The sequence below is a fragment of the Stegostoma tigrinum genome, chromosome 2 (genome assembly GCF_030684315.1).
Source record: "Stegostoma tigrinum isolate sSteTig4 chromosome 2, sSteTig4.hap1, whole genome shotgun sequence".
NCBI lineage: Eukaryota > Metazoa > Chordata > Chondrichthyes > Orectolobiformes > Stegostomatidae > Stegostoma > Stegostoma tigrinum.
Genome location: NC_081355.1, coordinates 125,438,365 through 125,454,774, shown reverse-complemented (window position 1 = coordinate 125,454,774; position 16,410 = coordinate 125,438,365). Strand labels below are relative to the sequence as shown.

General features: G+C 45.2%; 1 long non-coding RNA gene across 1 annotated transcript in view; it reads right to left on the bottom strand.

Moving 5' to 3' along the window:
• Nucleotides 1-1,012: 1,012 nt before the first annotated feature.
• The window catches only part of LOC132206927 (uncharacterized), a 95,825-nt gene continuing 80,427 nt past the window's right edge, over nt 1,013-16,410 (bottom strand). Inside the window, exon 3 of the long non-coding RNA XR_009443220.1 lies at nt 1,013-1,365. This is a non-coding gene — a long non-coding RNA (uncharacterized LOC132206927). The remainder of the gene's footprint in view (nt 1,366-16,410) is intronic.

The following is a 16,410-nucleotide window of genomic DNA, read 5'->3' as shown; positions in this document are numbered from 1 at the left end:
AATGAATGGGCTGCTGATCAGGCAGTCTACTTTGCCCTGGATGGCTTTAAGGTTTTTGTATGTTGTTGGATCTGCACACATAGAGGCAAGTAGAGAGTATTCCGACACAGTCTTTAGTTGTGATCTGTTACTGTAGGTGGTTTATATGTTTTTTGGAGAATCAGGCAGTGAGCTACTCACTGTAGGTTCAAACATCTGACCTATTCTCTGGGCCACAGTATTATTTGGCTGGTCCAGTTTTGCCTCTAGTCAACAGTAAACCTCCCCCCACCACCACCCAAGCATTTTTCTATTGGGAATTTTACAAGGCAATGCCATTGAACATAAGAGTTAGATTCCTTCTTGTTGGATTTGCATGAGTTAAATGTTGCTTGTCAATTTCAAACCAAATCTGAATGTTACCCAGCTCTTGTTGCAGATGGTACATTGTGGTAACTATTTTGAAAGGTGGGGCCTACTCTTAATCACATTCATGAATAGGAAACTGGCCTCCCAACTTTCCAAATTCTCCACTGGAGTTGGGATAAGAAACATGCAACACATCGATAACAACATGGAATTAGGTAGCACTTAAAATGTGGAAGTATGGTTAATTGAGCCTTACAGAGTTTTTAGAACAAAATTTTGCATTTAGCAAGTCAAGGAGGTAGTTGAACAGATGCCCTATCACTTGGTCTAAGTGGTAGATTTGAAAGAGTGTCTTAAAGGGAAAAAAATTGTGGAGAGGTTTAGAGAAGGTATTTCAGAACTTAGATCGTTGACAACAGAAGATACATTCACAGGTAGTGGAGAAAACATCATTGAGTATTAACAAGAAGCAGTTGCAACATGTTACTACATTGCAGGATTATAGAGATGGGTGACATTAAGGAGGGGAAAAATGACAGAGAGATTTCAAAATACGAATAAAAAGTTTACAATTGATATAATGTTTAATAAGGAGCCAACATTGGTCATTGAGCACAGGGATAATGAGTGAGCAGAATTTGATATGAATTAGGACATGGGTCTGTTTGAATGGTCTAAAGATTATGGAGGATGGAATAATCTATGTCAAGAATCATAGAATCACTCAATGGTTATAGCATAAAAAGAAGTCAGTTGGCCTGTTGTGTTCATGCCAGCTCTCTGGAAGAGCAACTCAGATCGATTTCAGCATCTTTTCCCCTTATGCCTTCAATTGGTTGAACTGAAATTTGCCAAACTGATAGGCAGTGCACTGTAGATCCTAACCATCCACAACTTAAAACTGTGCTTTTCAACTTTTAATTCATTTGCCTTTTGTGTTGAATTTGTGTCCAATGGGTTCTCCATCCTTTTACCAAAGTAAATTGTTGAGCCAGGACCGTTTTGATATAGTCAAATCTGGAAGTAACAAAGACATGGGTAAGGATTTCAGCAGCACATTAGCAGAGGGAGAGGCAGAGTAAAATCATGTTACATGTGTCAGGAGTCTCAGTGATGCGGTCAGAAACTTATCTTGGTGTCAAACGTGGCACCAAAACTGTGAACAACCTGGATCAGCCTTCAATCTTTGGCATGGAGATGACAGCGAGAGAAATAAGTTTTTGATGGGTTCTAAACACAACAGCTTTGCATTTTCCAATATATAATTGTAGAAGAGAAAGTAAGAACTGCAGATGCTGGAGTCAGAGATAACACAGTGTGGAGCTGAAGGAACACAGCAGGCCAGGCAGCATCAGCGGAATCTGAAGAAGGGTCAACTTTCCTGCTCCTCTGATGCTGCGTGGCCTGCTGTGTTCCTTCAGCTCCAAAATGTGTTGTCTATAATTGAAGGATATTTCTGCTCATGCAAAACTATATGTCAGGTAAAGGATGTTTGACAGTTTAAAGATACTGGAGACATTGAGAGAGGTGGTAGAGAGGTAGAGCTGGGTGTTAACATTGTAGATGTGGAAAATGTTTTCACATGATATTGCTAAGGGACAGCATGTAGACAAGAATTAGAACGGGGCAAGGATAGATCCTTGAACCCACACTGCTGGACCAGGAAAAGGAGTCATTTCAATCATTCTCAACAATTAAATAGCCAAGAATGGAGCTAGGTGAGTGCAACCCAAACCCCAATCAGCTGGACAACAGATCGAAGTTAGAGGAGAATAGTGTGTTCAGACATTTCAAAAGCTGCAAACAGCTTGACCTGGACAAAGTAGGTAAAGTGAGCATGAAGGACAAGGAGGGTGAGGTGTTTGGAAGGACACGGAGAGTGAGGTGTTTGGAAGGACACGGAGAGTGAGGTGTTTGGAAGGGTACAGAGAGTGAGGTGTTTGGAAGGACACGGAGAGTGAGGTGTTTAGCTTCACCAGATTGACACCTCCTCTTTAGGTATGGTTGCTGCTGCTGCTCCTGGCAAGCCCTCCTGTGCTCTTTATTAAACCAGGTTTGATCCCCTGGGATCTCCAACACCATTCACGACCTCATCACCACAGGGGACCTCCCACCCACAGCCTCCAACCTCATTGTTCCCCAACCCCGCACGGCCCGTTTCTATCTCCTTCCCAAAATCCACAAACCTGCCTGACCTGGTCGACACATCGTCTCAGCCTGCTCCTGCCCCACCGAACTCATCTCAACCTATCTGGACTCCATTTTCTCCCCTTTGGTCCAGGAACTCCCCACCTACGTCCGTGACACCACCCACGCCCTCCACCTCCTCCAGGACTTCCAATTCCCTGGCCCCCAACACCTCTTATTCACCATGGACGTCCAGTCCCTGTACACCTGCATTCCGCATGGAGATGGCCTCAAGGGCCTCCGCTTTTTCCTGTCCCGCAGGCCCGACCAGTCCCCCTCCACCGACACTCTCATCCGCCTAGCTGAACTCGTCCTCACACTCAACAACTTCTCTTTTGACTCCTCCCACTTCCTACAGACTAAGGGGCTGGCCATGGGCACCCGCATGGGCCCCAGCTATGCCTGCCTCTTTGTAGGTTACGTGGAACAGTCCCTCTTCCGCACCTACACAGGCCCCAAACCCCACCTCTTCCTCCGGTACATTGATGACTGTATCGGCGCCGCCTCTTGCTCCCCAGAGGAGCTCGAACAGTTCATCCACTTCACCAACACCTTCCACCCCAACCTTCAGTTCACCTGGGCCATCTGCAGCACATCCCTCACCTTCCTGGACCTCTCAGTCTCCATCTCAGGCAACCAGCTTGTAACTGATGTCCATTTCAAGCCCACCGACTCCCACAGCTACCTAGAATGCACCTCCTCCCACCCACCCTCCTGCAAAAATTCCATCCCCTATTCCCAATTCCTCCGCCTCCGCCACCTCTGCTCCCACGATAAGACATTCCACTCCCGCACATCCCAGATGTCCAAGTTCTTTAAGGACGGCAACTTTCCCCCCACAGTGATCGAGAACGCCCTTGACCGCGTCTCCCGTATTTCCCGCAACACATCCCTCACACCCCGCCCCCGCCACAACCGCCCAAAGAGGATCCCCCTCATTCTCACACACCACCCCACCAACCTCCGGATACAACGCGTTGTCCTCCGACACTTCCACCATCTACAATCCGACCCCACCACCCAAGACATTTTTCCATCCCCACCCCTGTCTGCTTTCCAGAGAGACCACTCTCTCCGTGACTCCCTTGTTCGCTCCACACTGCCCTCCAACCCCACCACACCCGGCACCTTCCCCTGCAACCGCAGGAGATGCTACACTCGTCCCCACACCTCCTCCCTCACCCCCATCCCAGGCCCCAAGATGACATTCCACATTAAGCAGAGGTTCACCTGCACATCTGCCAATGTGGTATACTGCATCCACTGTACCCGGTGCGGCTTCCTCTACATTGGGGAAACCAAGCGGAGGCTTGGGGACCGCTTTGCAGAACACCTCCGCTCAGTTCGCAACAAACAACTGCACCTCCCAGTCGCAAACCATTTCCACTCCCCCTCCCATTCTCTAGATGTCATGTCCATCATGGGCCTCCTGCAGTGCCACAATGATGCCACCCGAAGGTTGCAGGAACAGCAACTCATATTCCGCCTGGGAACTCTTCAGCCATATGGTATCAATGTGGACTTCACCAGTTTCAAAATCTCCCCTTCCCCTACTGCATCCCTAAACCAGCCCAGTTTGTCCCCTCCCCCCACTGCACCACACAACCAGCCCAGCTCTTCCCCCCCACCCACTGCATCCCAAAACCAGTCCAACCTGTCTCTGCCTCCCTAACCGGTTCTTCCTCTCACCCATCCCTTCCTCCCACCCCAAGACGCACCCCCAGCTACCTACTAACCTCATCCCACCTCCTTGACCTGTCCGTCTTCCCTGGACTGACCTATCCCGTCCCTACCTCCCCACCTACACTCTCTCCACCTATCTTCTTTACTCTCCATCTTCGGTCCGCCTCCCTCTCTCTCCCTATTTATTCCAGTTTCCTCTCCCCATCCCCCTCTCTGATGAAGGGTCTAGGCCTGAAACGTCAGCTTTTGTGCTCCTGAGATGCTGCTTGGCCTGCTGTGTTCATCCAGCCTCACATTTTATTATCTTGATCCCCTGGGTTGATAGTAACGGTAGAGTGGGGGATATTCCAGATCATGAGGAGATTTTGTTGGAATACGAGCCACTCTTGCTGGTAGACACTGAAACCACGTGCAAACCTCCCACCCCTCACCATCAGAATATACTCTTCACTATTGCTACATTCACTGCTTCCTCCATGTGACAATCAAGATGGAGGAGATCTGAATCAACAGCTGAGGGCGGACATTACATGGTATTCAGGAAATTGTTTATTTGCCAATTTTTGACCTGATGCATGAGACTCCATGAGGTCTGGATCCAATGTTGAGGACTCCGAGGGCAACTCCCACCCGACTGTATACCACTGTTCCAATCACTATGTTAGGTCCATTCTGCTGGTGGGTCAGGACATATCCAGGGATGACGATATTGGAGTCTCAGACATTGTCTGAAAGTTACAAGTCTGTGAGAATGACTACGTCAGGCTGTTGTTTCACTAGTCTGTGAGACAGCCCAGACTGTCCCCGCCTCCCTAACTTGTTCTTCCTCTCACCCATCCCTTCCTCCCACCCCAAGCCACACCTCCATCTCCTACCTACCACCTCATCCCCCCTCCTTGACTTGACCATCTTCCCTGGACTGATCTATCTCCTCCCTACCTCCTCACCTATACTCTCCTCTCTATCTATCTTGTTTTCTCTCCATCTTCGGTCCGCCTCCCCCTCTCTCCCTAATTATTCCAGTTCCCTCTCCCCATCCCCCTCTCTGATGAAGGGTCTAGGCCCAAAATGTCAGCTTTTGTGCTCCTGAGATGCTGCTTGGCCTGCTGTGTTCATCCAGCTTCACATTTTGTTATCTCCCAGTTTGGCAATGGCCCCCAGATGTTCGTAAGGAGGCTTCCTAGGGTTGATATAGCTGCGTTTGTCACTGTTGGCGTCTTGTTTGACACTAAGCTGATAAATAGTCGAGTGATAATACCACAAGGTCATTTCCCCCTCTATTGCACTGGTAGTGCCCCGAGTCTACAATATATGGGGAGATGGAGCAGAGGGTGCATTTCCACAATTTGTTCTGACTAAACCTCAGGCAAGCTTCCACAATTTATTACAAAGAGAACCTGGGCATGTTTCTCCAACTCATTACGGTTCCAGACAAGGCTCTCCAAATTGTTAAAGTCCCAGGTGAGGAGAAATGAACTGGAATGCCCTTTTCTTTTATTGACCCAAGCCCCTCATCCCCTCCCCTCCTCCTCGGTTATTCACAAAAGGCTCATTTACAAAGGATCCCTTCCCTACTGGGTATCCTTCTCCCAAGCCCAAGTGAGTATTAAAAAACGAGAGCACTGGAGAAACTCAGCAGGTCTAGTAGAGTCTGTGGAGAGAGAAAATTTCAAGTTAATGCTTTGAGTCTGAGTCCCGATATGGTAACTCCAAAGTCATGCTAGATTTTTTGTCAGAGAGTACGAGCACACTATGGAGTTCCAGAATAAAAAAAGGAAAGAACTGCAGATGCTGTAAACCAGGAAACAAAACAAGAAGTTGCTGGAAAAGCTTAACAGGTCCGGCAGCATCTGTGAAGGAAAAAACAGAGTTAACATTTCAGGTCCAATGACCCTTCCTCAGAACTCCAAATATTGCTGCTACCGTCCAATATGCTGCAGCATGGGATTAATCTCCAGCTGATCCCGGGGCAGCTTTCCTCACTGGAATGTTGCTTTGTGGGAATCACTTCTTCTGCATGCACATCATGTAGAGCCAGGATGGTGCCAACTAGCTTGCCTTCGCAAAAGCCTTTAAATTCTTTGAGCAGCCTCGTTACGTCTGCTCACTGCTCTGCATCAAGCTAGGTGACGAAGAGTCTACACTTGCCAGCAATTTTATATTTTTTAGCCGCACAGTAGGGATTCAATACAGGTCTCAACCATGTGTCTGTCTAATTCCTCCCCTCTGCTCCCCTCTGCCACGCTCATCCTCCAGGTCAGTGGCAATGGGACACACCATTATTTGCTTGTCACCTTTTCAGCAGTGTGTTGCTTTATCATATTGACATGACAGACACTTTGTTTTTTCCCTTGATCTGTGGGCTCAATCAGATATTTTGCTTCCCTGAACTTCTTGCCTACTCTGTAGTAAGGGAAACTGAACCAAGCCTTTATGATTCTCCTGATGTCAGTAGGAACGCTGTATGTTATCTCTTGGCTGTAAGGTTCAGTTCTTGGCTATTTCAGCGACTAATCACACCTCTTGCTGTATCTAAACAAACATGGATTTCATGCTTTGTTATAAGTTTAGCAGTTATCTTCAGCTCAAGGTCTAGGAAGGAGGTTTGTTTACAAAAGAAAGGAAACGGAATGAATGGCAAGTTAAAAGCAAGAGTAGAGCAAACTGAAGCCTGTTTGTGGAGGTCAGTGTTGACTGAGGAACAGCTTCATTCTGATGCAGGCACAGTGTTCTGGGAGAGAGGCTTGATTTGAAAAATGAGCATACAGGGCGGGCTGAAGAATATGTCTGTACATCAGCGAACCTGGCATTTTCCCCTGGTTTTTACAAGTGCTGCGGTAGACCAGCATGTTAACAGGTGGAACTGGTAGTGACAGCACTGCAGATTGTAAAGGCCAGTCTTAACAAAGCGCTGTCAGACACAAAACTGGTGTCAGCCTGTTGAACAGGTGACCAGCGTGCAGTGCCAGCTCACACGTAAACTCACTTCTTCAATCTCTTAACAATGATTTAAAAGAACAGCGGCACCACAAACAGCAGAGGCTGAACTCAAAACAAGCCATTTACGGGCTCTGCATTCCAAAGTGAGATTCTTATCTCAAGAATTAGGTTACAGAAGAAACCCAGACAGGCCTAGAGAAGTTGTGCCGTACCAAGAGCCTTCAGTCATGATGCCTGAATGCATGTGGCAATGCCCGCTGTGGGAAAACAGGAATGCACAGCAACTGAAAGCTTTAATCAAATTAAACCACTGTCCTTCATACTTCAGGCATCTTAGACAGAGATCTAAAAATGACTGAAGTGGAAAGGAGAGTGGCCTGCAGGGAGGAACAACAGGGAGCTTTAGGTTGCTCTGTACTTTAAAGTACTTTTATCAGTTTCCTATCAGCTGTATGTTAAAGGGAATGCTGTCTGGCCACTAGTCCCAAGCTCTTTGTGAAACTGTTTCTCCATAAAGCAGCTGCTGGTATTGAATGAACTCAATCAACTGCCACTCTGGCATCTGCTTCTGTTTTTGTGTACACAATGTTCAGTCTGAATTACTTGATTAAAAACAGGGTGACATAAGTGACAACTCCTACAACCTTCACAGAGCACTTCACCAACAAGAGAGCACCTCAAATCCATCCTGCAATAGAACAATCAATGAGGTGAATAAAATGATGGATGGCAACATTTCTTTATTTGAGATCACTATATCCGTTCCGATCAGTCTTCCAACTCTTTTATTTGTGAAGACTATAATTTTAGTCCCATTTTCTTACACTTATTAAAGGCTTTAATGGACTTACATTTCTTGCTGATTGCTTGCAGATGGTTATGCATTTGCTATTGCTTTATTCCACAAATATACATTTGTATTTTAACGAGTGTTTCCAAAATCATTCACATAAAGTTTGTTACCTTAGTTACTTTTAATGCAACAATTAACAACTTCCCAATTTTGATCCAGTTCAGAATAATAGAACATAAAACACGTATGTGAACAGTGGAATTTAAATATACTAAAACAGTCTTCAATACAATACTCCATATCTTCACGGTCACCTGTGACTATAAGCTTTTTAAAACTGATTTGATTTGTAGACCCATCTTTAGTTTGTGTCAACCCTATCTACAGTGACTGAGAATCCTATCTCTAATATTTGCCTGTGCTAGTTACAGACTCTGAGAGGCCTATCTATAGCATGACAGATCAAACAATAGTGAATGCAAGCTCTATTAATAGTGCGTAAGAGCTCTATTTATAGTAAATGTGGCATCTATCTGTGGTACATCAATCCTATGCATTGTAAATATGAGCCACAGAAGGAACGAAAGTCTGCTGTATTGTGAGTGAATATGACCTCTGTGTGTAGTGATCAGAAACCTCATTTCTAGTGAATGGGGTGTCAATCAGCAGCCACTAAATAGATCGATGGTTAGTTTATTTCACACATCCCCACAAAATGCTCTAGAAAGACACGGACATTTCTGCAGAAATGTTCCTGTATTTGTTATGCTCAGCTCATGTTTCTTTTAACAAATTGCATCAAAACCTGATGGCTTAGCTCCCCTAGTGGTTTTAGGCCAGTGGACAGTCCAGACAGTCTGGTCCCATGTTCACTTTTATTGTGTGCATTGTAATAGCTTTTAAAAACGTACCACTGGTGTTGTGAATTTTATAGGTAAGGTTGTACGTAGCTCCCCAAGAGAGTGGTGGAGTACGTTCTTATTGGACTGTTGCAGCACCAGGCCTGTGAACAGTCAACCCTAACTTGCTTGGAACTAGAGTTGGATAAAGTCCAGGTCAGGGGAGAACAGCAAGTTTTCTTTCCTAAAGGACAAAGATACAGGTTTTCTCACAAATCTGACAACTTCATGGTACTTTGGCTGACACCAGCTTTGTGTTGTTAGATGTTTCCTTTAAGGTGAATGTAACTTCTCAAGCAGTTACAATGGGATTTGATCTCACACAGCCTGGATTATTCGCACGTATTAAACTACTCTATCACCACAAGTTGGTTCATCTCAGGCAAGACAAGAATAGGTGGCTTCATTTCTTTTTTTCCTCAAGGCCCTGAGCAACAAATGGAAAGGTTAATGCTAAGTTTATTGTTGGAAATTATATTCCAGTAGATGTAGTCAGCAGATTTGGAAGATGAGGGAAAATCAGAAGAAAGAAAGTATGACAAACTCATTATGATATTGCTGGTCATGGAAATTGATACAAATCTGCTGCCTTCTTACCCTTCAGACCAACAGTGACCCCAAAAACTTCAAATTTACTTCATTGGTTCAAAGGCACTTTGGAATGCTTTGAGCTTATGAATGGTGCTATATAAATGCAAGTCTTTCTTTTCATGTTTACTGCGCTGAGCCACTGTGCTGTTGCACTGTTCAGGAATACAACACTGACAATCCTGGTAGACATTTCAAAGTTAATGTAGGTCGCCTGAAGGAGGTGAAATACTTGTCCCAGAAGGGAGCAAGAATCAAGGAGGAAGTTAAAGAACATGCCTTCCACTCACTTCCACAGCCCCTCCCTCACCAAATGGCTACTTAATAACGTCTGTGGCAAAGATGCCAGGAAAGGTTCCGTACATATTATGTTGTAACCCAGGGGAAATGGGCAAACAACAACAATATTCCAAGCCACGACACAGAAACATTATCAAACCAGGTATGACACTGGGCTGTAAGAGGAGATATTTGACCGGATGACCACATGCTTGGCGGAAGAGGTAGGTTTTAAGATATGTCTGAAAGGAGGAAGGTGAAGTAGCAATGCAGAGAAGTGTAGGGAGGATATTTCAGAGTTTAGGTCTTAGGCACAGCCACTAATGGTGAAGCAGTTGTTGTTCAGTGGCATAGTCATTTCAGGAATCCCCCATTATCAACGTGCTGGAGGCTACCATTGACCAGAAGCTGAACTGGATTAGCCATTTAAATGCTGTAGCTACAAGAGCAAGTCAGAGGCTGTGAATACTGCAGACAGTAACTCACTTCCTGTCTCCCTAGATCCTGTCCACAATCTGCAAGGCCCAAGTCAGGAGTAAGAATAAAATACTCTCCACTTGTCTGGATATATGCAGCTTTAAAAACACTCAAGAGGCTCAACACTATCCAGGATAGAGCAGCTCACTTGATTGGCACTACGTCCACCACCATCATAATTTTCTCCCTTCATCACTGATGCACATTGGTAGCAGGGTGTACAATTTGCAGTGGGACACTAAAACTCTTTCAACAATACAGTCCAAACCCATGTCCTCTACCACAAGGATATATGATAATGCCATCATCTGCAAAGTCCTCTCCAAGTCACATATCATCCTGACTTGGTAAGATATCACTATTCCTTCAGTACATGGGCAACTGATGATGACCCAGCCAGCAACATCCTCATCCTGTGAATAAATTAAAATTGGCCAAGCTTAGACAACAGCAGATAGCTCCGATGGTTGTGGGACCAGAGGAGATGACAGAAATAGGGAACAGTAAGACCACAAACGGATTTGAAAACAAGATTGAGAATTTTAAAATCAATGTGTTGCTTGATGAGAAGCTAGCAAATACAGGACTGATGGGAATGAGGCTTGCTGTGAGTTAAAACATGGGCAGCAGAATTGTGAATGACCCCAAGGTTAAGGAGAGTAGGCTGTGGGAGATCGGCCAGGAATTCATTGGAATAGTCATGTCTAGAGGGAATGAAAGCAAGGAAGGGAAATTTTATTTGAGTGAGGGGGAGAGTATGAAAAACTTCCAGCACCCAGAAAATCATAGAAAGAAAAGTGTGAATTAAATTTTCTGCTTCCTTGGTTCCAAGCCAATCCAAATTTTTACAGCCCTTTTCCATTTCTATTATACAAGCATGAGTATATTATGCAGCTAATTTTTTTTCTAATTTTCTTCCTTCTTTAAAAGTATGGTAAAATTATCATTTCAGTTTGCGAAGTGATCAAATGTAAGCCCCCACTTAAAGTACAACCACTAAACTCAAAGGTTTAAATATCAAATGAAAACCACCAAGTACCTCTTCTATCATCCAGTTCTGTTTTCCTGAAAATCCACCAACACTTTATACAGACATAATTCTGAGAGGGTACTTGAAATTCTGAGGGTCTTTTGCAAGATTATCTGTACGTGCTGAAGCTTTGATGTACTGACTGATGTCATCTCATTACTGGATAGCATCAAAAACCCATCAGATTGGGGCTGTTTGGCCTGGTACACTTCACTGGCACATTTCTGCAGCTGGGTCACTGCTGCAGGATCAGAATTCCCTCAGCATGCCTTTCCCAGACAAAAAATGTGTTTGTAGTGTTAGCCTTAGAGCAAAGCTCTGCCAGGAATTACATGCTGACAGCGATAACACAGATTTATTTATCTCTTTGGTTTTAAAAAAATGGCTGATTAAGGACACACTCATCACAGCATTGTCATATCCCCAGGCTGCACCTCTTCATTGTCAGCAAGGCTCAGTGGATAGCACTTTTGCTGGGTCATAGGTTCAAGCAGTACATCCACAGAATATAATCCTCAGCCGTCACTCTGCCACAATAATGAAGGAGGTCTGCTCTATCAGTGGTCCCGCCGTTTGGATTTTTTAAGCTAATTTTTTTGTGGGACGGGGTATTGCTGGCTGGCCAACATTTATCGCATATCCCTAGTTCCCTTGAGAAGGTCGTGGTGAGCTGCCTCCCTGAACCGCTCACTGTAGTTAGACCCACGATGCTGTTATGGAAGGAATTCCATGATTTTGGCCCAGCGACAGTGAAGGGCTGGCAATATATTTTCCAAGTCAGGATGGTGAGTGGCTTGGAGGCGGAGATATTTCCATGAATTTGCTGCCCTTGTCCTTCTGGATACAAGTGGTGAGTTTTCCATTGGACTCCTGAATTACAACATGTTGATGGTTAACAGGATTTGAGGAGTCAAAGCATTACTTACCACAGAATACGCTCCCAATGACCTGCTCTTGTAGCCACAGTTTTGTGTATAGAATCCCTACTGTGTGGAAACAGGCCAATCAGCTCATCAATTCTACACCAATCCTCTGAAGAGAACCCTCTGCCGACCCCTAGCACCCCTACTCCTGCATTTCCATGGCCAATCCACCTAACCTGCACATGTTCGAGCTGTGGAAGGAAACTGGAGCAGATTGTTGAAACCCATGCAGACACGAGGAGAATGTGCAAACTCCACACAGTCACCTGATACTGGAATTGAACTCGTGTCCCTGGCGCTGCGATGTAGCAGTGCTAACCACTGAGCCACAGTATCATATATCACTGGTCTAGCATAATTTCTAGTCAATGGTGGTCCCCTCCAGGTGCACCTCAGTGTTATTTCCGCAAAGCCACCAAAATAATATTAAAATAAGTATTAAATTACACACATAGTAAGATTGGATCAGAAAGAGGGCTTTTAGTCCCTGAAGCCAGTTCTATCATTAAAAATGTTCATGGCTGATCTCCAAACAGCTCAATGTCTCTTAGTAACTTTGAATCATTCAATGCTATTAATCTCAGATTTAAATGAAGAATTTAGTTAATTTAATTTTCGGAACATGGCCCCTGGTCCTAGGTTTTCAAAAATGACAGAAATTTCCTTCCCTGATTAACGTCACAGCTGGCTTCATTAATATTCAGCATCTTATCTGATCAAATGTGCCAAACAAGCCAGACATTGAGAATTCTCAACTTGGACCAGTTACCCAGTGACTTCAGCTCAGTGCTGCTGAAACACAGCTCTATGGTGCTTGGGACCAAACAATAGCTCAGTACATGGTCCACAGTCACTAGTCACACACAGCCCTCACTGGCAGGCATTGAATCTGTCATTTGCCAATCTCTCACAACGATCATAGCAATGTCTCGTTTCACTTTCAGGACTCTCAGGAATCTGTGTGGCAGGGTGCACCGGCAACTAGCAATGTGAGGCTGCAGCAAAACAGACAGGCACCCAGCTCACAGACTGGATCAGGCTGCACCTCAGGGCTGCTTGCTCACACTGTGCCTACCTACGTACTCACAACGTCCCTGCCAGCAGTCACCCTGCTGGGAAGCTTGTCCTACAGTGCCCAGTCATGCAGTCACTCTGCTGGGAAGCCTGTCCTACTGTGCCTAGTCGTGCAGTTACACCACTGAGCTTTGCCTTTCAGCGTAGCATCCCTCAGTCTAGGGGCAGACATTTTACTGTGTGCTATCCCAGTCTCCCACCTGCTCCATGTGCCAGTAACTTACATAGCAAGCACCTGGCATGTGCAGTTAGCTGACAGCCGTGTCTCAATGTCCACACAGAAGATCGTGGAGATACTTGTCAGCCTGGGGGTCCCGGCGTAGTGATCCAAGGACAACGTTGAAAACCAGTCCAGGGCCTTGGCCATGGGCGGGTGTTTAGTCAGAGTGAGCTTGGGCAGGGGTCAACGCCGTGGCTCAATAGTGGCCAGGCCATTAGGGTGGGGCTAATATAGTCAAAGAGATGTAAAGCCAACTGTCAGGAGTCTGGTCACTTCTTGTCTGTAACTTTTTAGTGACGATGTTCAAGGGCCAGTCCCTTTGTGTCCACTCACTGAAATTAAGGGGAAAGCAAAATCAGCACAGGACGAAGGGTAGGAAGCTGCATCAAGAAGGATATTCAACAACTTGTTTGTTGGAACTAATTGTTGCAAGATGGGGAGAAGTGGGATAACAACTGTGAAAGAGGTCAACAGGGGCATATGGTAATGCATGATGGGAAGGGGATCTTGTAAGAGGGGGCTTCCAGGACCTGACAGTGTATGACCACCAGCTCATGGTCCAGGGACTATGGGGTAAACGTGAGTTGGTGCAGGCTCACATAGGAACATAGGAAATTAGAAATAGGAGGGGGCCATTCAGCCCCTCGAGCCTACTCTGCCATTAAATAATACCATGACTGATCTGTGGCCTAACCCCATTCACCTGCCTTGAGCCCATATCGCTTAATATACTGGCTTAATAAAAATTTGTCTATCTCAGATTTAAATTTAACAATTGAATGGCAACAACTGTCATTTGAGGAAGAAAGCTCCAAACCTCCACTACTGTTTGTGTGTAGAAGAGCTTTCTAACATATCTCCTGAATTGCCTGGCCCAATTCTTAGACTGTGCTCCTTAGTTTTACAATCTGCCACCAGTGAAAATAGTATCAGTGATAATGGGAACTGCAGATGATGGAGAATCCAAGATATCAAAGTGTGGGGCTAGATGAACACAGCAGGCCAAGCAGCATCTCAGGAGCACAAAAGCTGACGTTTCGGGCCTAGACCCTTCATCAGAGAGGGGGATGGGGAGAGGGAACTGGAATAAATAAGGGTCTAGGCCCGAAACGTCAGCTTTTGTGCTCCTGAGATGCTGCTTGGCCTGCTGTGTTCATCCAGCTCCACACTTTGTTACCAGTGAAAATAGGATGTCTTTATCTACCATGTCTATCCCTCAATTAGGTCACCCATTAGCTTTCTAGATTCTAGAGAATAAAGACTTAATTTGTCTAATCTTTCCACTTAACAAGTCCTTAAGTACAGATATCATTTGTGTAATCCTGTGTTGACCTCCCTCCAGGACTAAAAAACCCTTCTGAAAGTGTGGTGCCCAGATCTGCTCAAAGCACTTAAGATGAGATTTAACTAGGGTTTTGTATAACTACAACATCTTCACCTCCATATCCCAGACCTTTAGATATGAAGATAAATATTCCATTATCTTTCTTGACTATTTTCTGCACCTGTGCATGGCATTTTAAAGACCCATGCATCTGAAACCCAAGTCTCATTGGGCACCACAACACTTTGATTTGTGCAGTCTAAAATATACCTCAATTTATCCTTTCTCGGCCCGAAATGGATAACCTCACACTTGCTTATGTTAAAATCCATCTGCCACAGCTTTGCCTATTCAATTAGTCAATCAGCATATTGTTGTAATTTTATGCTGTCGTCAATACTGTTTACAATGATGCCCAATTTTGTGTCTTTGGCGCATTTTTATGGTTAACTGTTTGAGAGGGGCCTGGGTGGGTGAGAAGCGTCTGGAGTTTGCAAGAAAGTGCGAAGGAAAGATGCCGAGGATGTTCAAACCTCACACATTGGGGCAGAGGCTGGAAAACTAAGTGAAGAATCTCACTATCTCCTTCCATTGTACCATTTCTCCATGGATGTTGCCATCTGACATTCAGTGGATGATGTTCACCATTCTGGCACCTCACCAAACTTGCATCATGGGCACAGCTGCTCAGATACAGTTACTGCACAGGGACACGGCTTGGACTAAGGGTTCCCTACAAGGGTGGCTTGCTCTCTTAGCATAAATTCATGGCATCTACTAGCATGCCCGTAGCATACATGCCATGCCTTGGGGTAAAAATCGTTGCAGTCATATAACCAAACAGCTGGCCTTGCTGCTTGGCTGTCCTCAGATAAGGTCACGTTCATTTTGTGTGCCATTTCAATGTCACACCTATATCACATTGCCACATCATTCGTGACAAACACACTGCAGCTGCAGAAAGCAGTGGGGTGTGTCCGAAAGTTTTTGGGCAGTAGATAATAATGGGGAAGAGGGAACAGTGGTTTTGGAGAGCAGAAGGTTGGAGATACATGTCAGTGACCTTAGTGAGGGCCTGTGGAAGTGTGAAGCATTTGGGATTGACGGAATGGGCATTCAGGAAGAAGATGGCAATGTTTTGGGGGCTCACTGCTACGTTCAGGCTTCAGCAGTAAGTCACTGGCAGAGGACTGGTGGCTGCCACTTTCCATAGTGAAGGTCATGGAAGGTGTGCATTAGGAAAGAAAATGGTTGTGGTGACACTTGGAATGGGCAGGGGGATTGCAGCAATATGTGAGGGAGAAAGTTACAGCTACAGGGGAAGAACAATGGCCAGGGACCCAGGTAATTACTTCTCAGTAAACTCCATCAATTACTCAAGCATGACATCCCTTCAGAAAAGCATATTAACATTGTCTGATTAACTTGAACCTGTCTTAATGCCCTGTTACAACATATTCACTAATAACTTCCACCATTTTCCCTATGACAGGTATTAAGCTAACTGGCCTATCTTCCTCACTTTCTGTCTCCCCACCCTTTTTAAATGAAGAAGTAACATGCATGATCTTCCTGTCTAATGGGATAGTCTCTGACTGAAGAGAGTGTGGAAAATTAAAACAATACATCAGTTATCTCACTGGCA